At 41.9% G+C, this 12086-nt stretch overlaps 2 pseudogenes; both read left to right on the top strand.

Annotated features, from left to right (window-relative positions):
* The window catches only part of LOC112409104 (protein lin-28 homolog A pseudogene), a 2756-nt pseudogene extending 1543 nt beyond the window's left edge, over positions 1-1213 (top strand).
* An 8835-nt stretch (positions 1214-10048) lies between these two features.
* LOC112409159 (inositol-3-phosphate synthase 1 pseudogene) lies at positions 10049-11703 on the top strand (annotated as a pseudogene).
* The last annotated feature ends 383 nt before the right edge of the window (positions 11704-12086 follow it).

Below are 12086 nucleotides of genomic sequence, written 5' to 3'. Positions count from 1 at the left end.
AGAAAAACCCGAAAAAAAAAAAAAAAAAAAAAAAAAAAAAAATTCTGGTTTTGTGTTTTCATCTAAGGCCCTTATTCCTGCACAGTGGTCTCAGGGTCTGCACAGCAGAGACACCTTTTGTTCTCTCACCACAGAGAATGACTATTTGGAGTGCACAACCTATTGAACTACCTCATTTTTGCCAATTAGAGCTGGCTTTTCTGCTATAGTGTCCTCTGGCAACCTCTCTACCTTCAATGTTTCATGGGAGACTAGGCTTTAACTGGGTTGCCCCATGACTTGATCTCCTTCTCCTGGAAGACTGGAAATTGGTATGAACAGGAAAAGGCAAGGCAGAGCGGTTAGGAGAGGCTGAGCCAGGTTAGGTGGGCCAGGTGAAAGGCACCAAGCAAAAGCCAAGAATGGATGTGGGTCGCCTATGTGATAAAGGTCTTCCGTTCCAGAGCTCTAATCTCTGGATACGGCACTCACTCTGCATACCAGATACATCCTTCACTGGATTGGGCCAGGCCTACTATGCACAACAGGGAGTGTGTGTGTGTGTTTTAACGTGAGCTGAGAAGGACAGGTTTTAAGAACGATGCCTTTGTATACACCCTGTGCTGCTCAGGAATGGATATATGCAGCAAGGACTAAAATCCTTAACCTTTAAAAATTCTGAGCTTTTCCTCCTTGGCTTCCAGAAAGACCACAGCAATGACTTCTTCGTGGTGCAAGGAGCCCATGTCCTGCCGTGTTGCAGCAGTGATTAATAGTGTTGTGGAAGCTCGAGGAAAAAAGGGGATTTCCTTTACATGCTGTAAGATCACCACAGACGTACCTCACTGTGTTGAGATCAGCGAATGCAATGGAGAGCACTGGGTGCTGTGTGTCTGATCCTGGATTCTTGTCTCCCCCAAATGCACCCCTCCCCCACCAGTTACTGTATTTGTCTGGGCCTTGTAGGACTTTACAAGTTACTGATTTGGTGATTGCTAATTGGCCTACTCTGTGGAAATACAATGTGTTGGTCTTTCTCCATGTTCTTTTGAGGTTTTTTTGTTTACAAACTTCTGTGGAGTTGCTCCTACTACCCAATGGGGTGTACATGCTCCAAGAGAACACTAACCTCTCAAACACTCTGAAAAAGTGATAGCTCCAAAACTGAAATTTTAGTAGTTCTCTTATTCCCAAGTCATTTTTTAAAAGAAAAGATTTGCATTCTCCTATCTAGTCATCTGGCTACCTAACTACCAATAAGATTTATATCAGAGGTTAGCAAAACTTTCTTATTAAAGGACCAGGGGACTTTGAGCTTCAAGATGGCAGAGGAGTAAGATATGGAGATCAACTTCCTCCCCACAAATACATCAAAAATACATCTACATGAGGAACAGCTCCTACAGAACATCTACTGAACGCTGGCAGAAGACCTCAGACCTCCCAAAAGGCAAGAAACTCCCCCACGTACCTGGGTAGGGCAAAAGAAAAAAGTAAAAACAGAGACAAAAGAATAGGGACGGGACTTGCCAGTCGGAGGGAGCTGTGAAGGAGGAAAGGTTTTCACACACTAGGAAGCCCCTTCACGGGCAGAGACTGCGGGTGGCAGAGGGGGGAAGCTTTGGGGCCACAGAGGACAGCGCAGCAACAGGGGTGCGGAGGGCAAAGCAGAGAGATTCCCGCACAGAGGATGGGTGCCGACCGGCACTCACCAGCCCGAGAGGCTTGTCTGCTCACCCGCCGGGGCAGGCGGGGCTGGGAGCTGAGGCTAGGGCTTCAGAGGTCGGATCCCAGGGAGAGGACTGGGGTTGGCTGCATGAACACAGCCTGAAAGGGGCTAGTGCGCCACCCCTAGGTGGGAGGGTGTCCGGGAAAAAGTCTGGAGCTGCCTAAGAGGCAAGAGACCTTTGTTTCAGGGTGCATGAGGAGAGGGGATTTGGAGCACTGCCTAAACGAGCTCCAGAGATGGGCACGAGCTGCAGCTATCAGCACCAACACCAGAGACCGACATGAAATGCTAAGGCTGCTGCTGCAGCCACCAAGAAGCCTATGTGCAAGCACAGGTCACTATCCACCTTCCCGGGAGCCTGTGCAGCCCTCCAATGCCAGAGTCCTGTGACCCAGGGACAACTTCCCCGGGAGAACGCATGGCACGCCTCAGGCTGGTGCGACGTCATGCCGGCCTCTGCCGCCTCAGGCTCACCCCGAATCCATACCCCTCCCTCCCCCCGGCCTGAGTGAGCCAGAGCCCCCAAATCAGCTGCTCCTTTAACCCCGTCCTGTCTGAGTGAAGATCAGACGCCCTCAGGCGACCTACATGCAGAGGCGGGTCCAAATCCAAAGCTGAACCCCAGGAGCTGTGCGAACAAAGAAGAGAAAGGGAAATCTCTCCCAGCAGCCTCAGGAGCAGCGGATTAAATCTCTACAATCAAATTGATGTACCCTGCAGCTGTGGCATACCTGAAAAGACAACGAATCATCTCAAAATTGAGGCAGTGGACTTTGCAAGCAACTGTAGACTTGGGGTTTGCTTTCTGCATCTAATTTGCTTCTGGTTTTATCTTTCTATCTTTATCTTAGTTTACTATTTAGAGTTTATTATCATTGGTAGATTTGTTTATTGATTTGGTTGCTCTCTTCCTTTTTATATACTTTTTTTTCTTTTTTCTTTTTGTGAGTGTGTATATGTATACTTCTTTGTGTAATTTTGTCTGTACAACTTTCCTTTTACCATTTGCCCTAGGGTTCTGTCTGTCCAGTTTGTTTGGCTTTTTTAGTATAGTTTTTAGCACGTCTTATCATTGGTGGATTTGTTTTCTGGTTTGGTTGCTCTCTTCTTTCTCTCTTTTTTTTATTACTTTTTAATTTTTTTATTTTTAATAATATATTTTTTATTTTAATAACATTTTTATTTTATTTTATTTTTCTTTCTTTCTTTCTTTCTTTTTCTCCCTTTTCTTCTGAGCCATGTGGCTGACAGGGTCTTGGTGCTCTGACTGGGTGTCAGGCCTGAGCCTCTGTGGTAGGATACCTGAGTTCAGGACATTGGTCCACCAGAGACCTCCCAGTCCCATGTAATATCAAACATCAAAAGCTCTCTCAGAGACCTCCATCTCAACGCAAAGACCCAGCTCCACTCAATGAGCAGCAAGCTACAGTGCTGGACACCCTATGCCAAACAACTACCAAGACAGGAACACAACCCCACCCATTAGCAGAGAGGCTGTCTAAAATCATAATACGTTTACAGACACCCGAAAATACAGCCGGACGTGGTCCTGCCCATCAGAAAGAAACATAACATCCAGCCTCATCCACCAGAACACAGGCACCAGTCCCCTCCACCAGAAAGCCTACACAACCCACTGAACCAATCACTGGGGGCAGACACCAAAAACACAGGGAACTACAAACCTGCAGCCTGCAAAAAGGAGACCCCAAACACAGTAAGTTAAGCAAAATGAGAGACAGAGAAATACACAGATGAAGGAAGCAAGGTAAAAACCCACCAGATGAAACAAATGAAGAGGAAATATGCAGTCTACCTGAAAAAGAATTCAGAGTAATTATAGTAAAGATGATCCAAAATCTTGGAAATAGAATGGAGAAAATACAAGAAACATTTAACAAGGACCTAGAAGAACTAAAGGGCAAACAAACAATGATGAACAACACAGTAAATGAAATTTAAAATTCTCTAGAAGGAAACAATAGCAGAAAAACTGAAGCAGAAGAACGGATGAGTGACCTGGAAGATAAAATAGTGGAAATAACTACCGTAGAGCAGAATAAAGAAAAAAGGATGAAAAGAATTGACAACAGTCTCAGAGACCTCTGGGACAACATTAAATGCACCAACATTCAAATTCTAGAAGAAGAAGAAGAAAAAAAGAAAGGGACTGAGAAAATATTTGAAGAGATTATAGTTGAAAACTTCCCTAATATGGGAAAGGAAATAGTCAAGTCCAGGAAGCACAGAGAGTCCCATATAGGATACATCCAAGGAGAAGCATGTCAAGACACATATTAATCAAACCATCAAAAATTAAATATAAAGAAAAAATATTAAAAGCAGCAAGGGAAAAGCAACAAATAACATACAAGGGAATCCCCATAAGATTAACAGATGATCTTTCAGCAGAAACTGCAAACCAGAAGGGAGTGGCAGGACATATTTAAAGTGATGAAAGAGAAAAACCTACAATCAATATTACTCTACCCAGCAAGGATCTCATTCAGATTTGACGGAGAAATTAAAACCTTTACAGACAAGCAAAAGCCAAGAGAATTCAGCATCACCAAACCAGCTTTACAACAAATGCTAAAGGAACTACTCTTGGCAGGAAACACAAGGGAAGGAAAACACCTGAAATAACAAACCCGAAACAATTAAGAAAATGATAATAGGAACATACATATCAATAACTACCTTAAATGTAAATGGATTAAATGCTCCAACTAAAAGACACAGCCTTGCTGAATGGATACAAAAACAAGACCCATATATATACTGTCTACAAGAGAACTACTTCAGACCTAGGGACACATACAGACTTAAAGTGAGGGGCTGGAAAAAGATATTCCATGCAAATGGAAATCAAAAGAAAGCTGCAGTAGCATTCCTCATATATCACAAAACAGACTTTAAAATAAAGACTATTACAAGAGACAAAGAAGGACACTACATAATGATCAAGGGACCGACCCAAGAAGAAGATATAACAATTGTAAACATTTATGTACCCAACACAGCAGCACCTCAATACATAAGGCAAATGCTAACAGCCATAAAGGGGAAATCGACAGTAACACAATCTTAGTAGGGGACTTTATCACCCCACTTTCAACAATGGACAGATCATCCAAAATGAAAATGACTAAGGAAACACAAGCTTTAAATGATACATTAAACAAGATAGACTTAGTTGATATTTATAGGACATTCCATCCAAAAACAACAGAATACACTGTCTTCTCAAGTGCTCATGGAACATTCTCCAGGATAGATCGTATCTTGGTTCACAAATCAAGCCTTGGTAAATTTAAGAAAATTGAAATTGTACCAAGTATCTTTTCTGACCACAATGCTATAAGACTAGATATTAATTACAGGAAAAAAATCTGTGAAAAATACAAACATATGGAGGCTAAACAATACAGTACTAAATAACCAAAAGATCACTTAAGAAATCAAAAAGGAAATCAAAAAACACCTAGAAACAAAGGACAATGAAAACACGATGACCCCAAACCTATGGGATGCAGCAAAAGCAGTTCTAAGAGGGAAGTTTATAGCAATACAATCCTACCACAAGAAACAAGAAACATCTAAACTAAACAACCTAACTTTACATCTAAAGCAGTTAAAGAAAGAAAAACAAAATAACCCCAAAGTTAGCAGAAGGAAAGAAATCATAAAGATCAGATCAGAAATAAATGAAACAGAGATGAAGAAAACAATAGCAAAGATGAATAGAACTAAAAGTTGTCTCTTTGAGAAGATAAAGAAAATTGATAAACCTGTAGCCAGACTCATCAAGAAAAAAAGGGAGAAGACTCAAATCAACAGAATTAGAAATGAAAAAGAAGTAACAACTGACACTGCAGAAATACAAAGGATCAAGAGAGATTACTACAAGCAACTCTATGCCAATAAAATGGACAACCTGGAAGAAATGGACAAATTCTTAGAAAAGGACAACCTCCCAAACTGAACCAGGAAGAAACAGAAAATATAAACAGACCAATCACTAGCACTGAAATTGAAACTGTGATTAAAAATCTTCCAACAAACAAAAGCCCAGGACCAGATGGATTCAGAGACGAATTCTATCAAACATTTAGAGAAGAGCTAACACCTATCCTTCTCAAACTCTTCCAAAATATAGCAGAGGGAGGAACACGCCCAAACTCATTCTATAAGGCCACCATCACCCTGATACCAAAACCAGACAAAGATGTCACAAAAAAAGAAAACTACAGACCAATATTACTGATGAATATAGATGCAAAAATCCTCAACAAAATACTAGCAAACAGAATCCAACAGCACATTAAAAGGATTATACACCATGATCAAGTGAAGTTTATCCCAGGAATGCAAGGATTCTTCAATATATGCAAATCAATCAACGTGATACACCATATTAACAAACTGAAGGAGAAAAACCATATGATCATCTCAGTAGATGCAGAAAAAGCTTTTGACAAAATTCAATACCAATTTTTGATAAAAACTCTCCAGAATGTAGGCATAGAGGGAACTTACCTCAACATAATAAAGGCCATATATGACAAACCCACAGCCAACATCGTTCTCAATGGTGAAAAACTGAAACCATTTCCACTAAGATCGGGAACAAGTCAAGGTTGCCCACACTTACCACCATTATTCAACATAGTTTTGGAAGTTTTAGCCACAGCCATCAGAGAAAAACAAGAAATAAAAGGAATCCAAATCAGAAAAGAAGAAGTAAAACTGTCACTGTTTGCAGATGACATGATACTATACATAGAGAATCCTAAAGATGCTACCAGAAAACTACTAGAGCTAAGCAATGAATTTGGTAAAGCAGCAGGATATAAAATTAATGCACAGAAATCTCTTGCAGTCCTACACACTAATGATGAAAAATCTCAAAGAGAAAGTAAGGAAACACTCCCATTTACCACTGCAACGAAAAGAATAAAATACCTAGGAATAAACCTACCTAAGGAGACAAAAGACCTGTGTGCAGAAAACTATAAGACACTGATGAAAGAAACTAAAGATGATACAAACAGATGGAGAGATATACCATGTTCTTGGATTGGAAGAATCAACATTGTGAAAATGAGTATACTACCTAAAGCAATCTACAGATTCAATGCTATCCCTATCAAATGACCAATGGCACTTTGCATAGAACTAGAACAAAAAATTTCACAATCTGTATGGAAACACAAAAGACCCTGAATAGCCAAAGCAATCTTGAGAAAGAAAAACAGAGCTGGAGGAATCAGGCTCCTGGACTTCAGACTATGCTACAAAGCTACAGTAATCAAGACAGTATGGTACTGGCACAAAAACAGAAATATAGATCAATGGAACAGGATAGAAAGCCCAGAAATAAACCCACACACATATGGTCACCTTATCTTGATAAAGGTGGATCTTTATCAAGATAAAGTGGATCTTTATCAAAAAAGATCCACGAATATACAATGGAGAAAAGACAGCCTCTTCAAGAAGTGGTGCTGAGAAAACTGTACAACTACATGTAATAAACAAAATTGAGTTATTTGTAGTGAGGTGGATGGACCCAGAGTCTGTCATACAGAGTGAAGTAAGTCAGAAGTAGAAAAACAAATACCATATGCTAACATATATATATGGAATGTAAAAAAAAAAAGAAAAATGGTTCTGAAGAACCTAGGGGCAGGACAAGAATAAAAACGTAGACATAGAGAATGGACCTGAGGACACAGGGAAGAGGAAGGCTAAGCTGGGTCAAAGTGATAGAGTGGCATGGCCATATATACACTGCCAAATGTAAAACAGATAGCTAGTGGGAAGCAGCCACATAGCACAGGGAGATCAGCTCCGTGCATTTTGGCCACCTAGAGGGGTGGGATAGGGAGGGCGGGAGGGAGATGCAAGAGGGAGGAAATATGGGGATATATGTTTATGTATAGCTGATTCACTTTGTTATACAGCAGAAACTAACATACCATTGTAAAGCAACTATAACTCCAATAAAGATGTTAAAAATAAATAAATAAATAAAGCACCAGATGGTAAAGATTTTAGGCTTTGCTCACTATAACAGTCTCTGTCGAAACTACTCAACTTTGCTTTTGTGGCTTGAAAACAACCACAGACATGATAAAAATGAATGAGCTGTGTTTCAATAAAACTTTACTTACAAAAACAGGCAGCCGGCTGGATTTAGCCCATGGGCTATAGTTTGATGCCTCCTGATATAGACTAACTATATGCTGGAAGAGGAATCTATGGTATTGTAATGTTGCCTATATCGAGATAGGACCATGATTTCTTGTAAATGTAGAATACGCTCCTTTATTTTCTCCAAGAGTCTGGCTGATGCATATTGTATTTTAAATATAAGCATACACCTAAGACCAAAATGTTCAGAGTTCAAATAAACAGGCAGAGAAGAACATATGCTGTGACCGTCAGATCAAACAATGTTCATGCCCTCATTAATTTATTTTACACATATTTGTGGGTTGCCTGTAATATATAAATTACTGTGCTAGGTACTACATGGGATGCAAATATGGATAAGATTGAGACTCTTTCATCAGGAAGTTAAGACCCCAATAGGGGAAAATAACACATTCATAAATATATATAATACAAGATATACAAAGAAATGGGTCACAAAAGAAATAAAAATACATTTTTCTAGATGAGGGAGAAATTACTCTTGACTGACTTGAAGTGTGGAGTTTTGGGAAAGAGATCAGAGCCCTTTTCATGAAGGAAATATGATATATGTACCAGGTCTTGTAGACCTAGGCAAGTAGAAATTAGAAAGGCAATACTGAGAGAAAGGGCATAAGAAAACAAAGAAAACAACATAAACAAAAGTCCAATAGTGAAAAAAAAGCATAGACTGTATGGAATAAAAATGAATAATTTGTGCAATTTGAAGCTTATACAGTTTTTTGAGCCCTATTTAAGAAAAAGAATACAAAATTACATACAAAAATGAATATGTATTTGTAATGAGAAAAGAAGTCACAACAAATGAGAAACTTTTAAAAGCAGCAAATACCACAAATATCACAAGATCCAGACACTATGGAACACTTGAATTATGTTACTATCTAACACACCTCTCTCCAGGGACTGGCTATACTCTTCAATCCTGTCTCCATAGGACAAGGAAAGACAACTCAGGCTTTCCTCTAGCACAGCTGATCATAATGTGCTTACTAGCAATAGTATATAAAAGTTTCTTTCAACTTCACAAAATATCTATTAATAATGGGTAAAATTTTAGGACTACTGTCAAATTGAGGAAACCCTTTAAATTGTGTGACATTGCAGGTCATTTCAAAGCATTCTGTGCACTAATTGTAAATATTCATTGAAATTACAACAAATCAATCATGAATCACTGATGTCCTCATGTAGTGGCATATCATTAGTTTTATGTTATCTTTGTTGGAGGAAGTATCACGTGTCAAGAATTTAAATCTTTTATCAATGTGTTCATACGTCACCCCTCATCATTAATCAGATTATCAAACAGTTCATGAAACTATTCATTATGTCCATTTGCAAAGTATTCCTTCCTCTTAGTGAATTTAGAGGAGAGGAACCTTATATGATGAGAAAGCCTGCATAAGGCAATATCTGTGGGCCACCAAAATAACACTTTGAATAATTTTAATTACAAATTCTGTATTTCTACAGTTTGGTGATTTTATTACCTATTTCAATAATCAATTACACTAGCAGCACTTAAGTTGTTTTAAATGTTTAAAAAATATAAACAAAGAATGCACCAACTAACGAGGTCATAAAATTAATATAACCTCTTGATGAATAACAAAATTTATCAGGATATATTTTAGCGCCATCTAGTGGCGCTAAAAGACTTCAGAGTAAATAAATATGCAATTTAGTTTTAAAATTTTTGTCAACATATATTCTTTGATTCTACATCCCAGTCATACCATCTAAGATTTTCCATTAAATACTGACAATAAAATAATTGATTGTAAGGTTATGTGGGCTTCTAGAAATTAAATTATTATGAAATAAAAGGAATTAAGTCATCCCTTCACTATTTTACAGGATATGTCAGTCAGTACCTCAGCTACCATAAAACAAAGGGACTAGTTCTCATTGAAATGCCCAATCAGATAAATATTTTCATAGAGTCTTCGGTCTATGAGGATATGTTTGATTCAAACCAAGTTGTATTTAAACTGTTATGTGATATCTTTTTAAATAAAAAATTATTTTATGACTCACTTTATAGCTCTATTAAAAGCTTTCTAAAGTTTTACTTAGCTGTCCGCCGCTGTCCCAGCTGACTCCGCGCCGCTCGTCGCGATGGAGGTCGCCACCAAGTTTGTGGTCCAGAGTCCAACATGGTCTACAGTCCGAGGCCAGGGAGGTGCAGTAAGTACCGGATGACGTGCATCAGTCCCGAAGCCACCGTCCTCAAGATGCACCCCAGGTCCACGGGCTTCACCTTCCGGACCGCCCGGCAGGTGCCCGGGCTCGCGGTCGTGCTTGTGGGCTGGGGCGCGAACAAAGGCTCCAGACTGCTGCAGTGCTGGCCCACCGACTGCGCCTGTCCTGGCCCTCGCGCACCTGCCAGAAGGAGGCCAACTACAAAGGCTCGCTGACGCAGGCGTCCCCGTTAACCTGGGCCTGGTCAAAGAAAGCCAGGAGGTATTCGTGCCCTTCAGCTCACTGCTGCCCATGGTGGCTCCCGACGACCTCGCATTCGACGTCTGGGCCATAATCATCTCTGAACCTGGCGGAGGCGATGCAGTGCACACAGGAGCCACAGGAAAAACCGTGGTCGCACCTGGAGGCTCTGCTTCCGCGGCCCTCCGTCTACCTCCCAGAGTTCCTCACGGCTAAATAACCAGAGCGCGCGGGCCGACTACGTCATCCTGGGCACGCGCGCCCAGCAGCTGGAGCTGATCTGTACCGACTTCTGCAGCTTCCAGTCCGGCGCCGGGCTGGCTGAAGTCATCGTGCGGAAGACAGCGAATACGGAGCACTTTTCCGAAGTGATCCCGGGCCTCAATGATACCGCTGAAAACCTGCTGAGCACCATCCAGCTGGGCCTGGAAGTGTCGCCCTCCATGCTGTTTGCGGTGGCCAGCATCTTGGAGGGCTGCTCCTTACTCGGTGGGTCCCCACTGACCATGCTGGTGCCTGGTGCCCTCGAGTTCAAGTGGCAGTGCAGCCTCTTTGTGGGTGGAGACGACTTAAGGTCGGGCCAGACCAAGGTCAAGTCCGTGCTCGTGGATTTGCTTATCTGCTCTGGCCATGAGACCACGTCCATCGTGAGGTACAACCACTTGGGCAACAATGACCGGCAGAACCTGTCGACCCCGCCACAGTTCTGCTCCAAGGAGGTGTGCAAGAACAGCGTGGTGGACGACACAGTGCACAGCAACCCAACACTCTACTAGCCGGTTGTGGAGCCCGGTCACTGTGTCATCATCAAGTATGTGCCATACGTGGGCGACAGCAAGCGTGCCCTGGATGAGCAATCAGAGCTGATGCTGGGCGGTACCAACACGCTGGTGCTGCTCAACAAGTGCGAGGACTCGCTCCTGACCGGGCCCATCATGCTGGACCTGGCGCTGCTGACAGATCTGTGCCAGCGTGTGAGCTTCTGCACCGACGTCGACCCACAGCCGCAGAACTTCCACCCCGTGCTGTCGCTGCTCAACTTGGCATCCTCTTCCAGGTGCCGCTTGCGCCGCCAGGCAGCCAGGTGGTCAACGTGTCCTTCTGCCCCCGCAGCTGCACGGAGAATATCCTCACGGCCTGCGTGGGACTCTGGCCGCAGAACCACAAGCTTCTGGAGCGCAAGATGGAGTGCCCTGGCCTCAAGGGAGTTGGGCTTGTGGCTGCCACCTGTGCCTTGCAAGAAAGGACCAGTGCCCACCGCCCCCAGTGGCTATACTGGTGACGCCAATGGGCACTTGTAGGCCGAGTCACCCCAGATGCCCACCACCTAAGGCCATGGCCATACAGCTCCGCCATAACTCCTGTCCCCATTGCTCCTCAGAGCCCAACCCTTCTAGGCCCCCAAAGATAATAAAGCTAGTGCCACTATCAAAAAAAAAAAAGTTTTATACAGCAAATCAGTAGATTTACGATCACCATCACCAAAACCAAACTAAGTTCTTTAATCAAAACAACACAGCTTTCTTGGTTTTACTATTTTTATCCTATAACAAACAATACTGGGTTAACAAAACAGAAGTTCATTTAAACTATGTTATTGTTATGTGTGAAACATAAAACTAAAAAAAACAAAATTTTGCCGTCACCATGAGAAACAAGGGATAGGCAATAGATTCGTTCTTTCTCCTCTTTTACTATTAATTCACTGACCATC

The sequence above is a fragment of the Neophocaena asiaeorientalis genome, unplaced genomic scaffold (assembly GCF_003031525.2).
Source record: "Neophocaena asiaeorientalis asiaeorientalis breed wild unplaced genomic scaffold, Neophocaena_asiaeorientalis_V1.1 scaffold5, whole genome shotgun sequence".
Lineage (NCBI taxonomy): Eukaryota > Metazoa > Chordata > Mammalia > Artiodactyla > Phocoenidae > Neophocaena > Neophocaena asiaeorientalis.
This window is presented reverse-complemented; position numbering and strand designations above follow the sequence as displayed.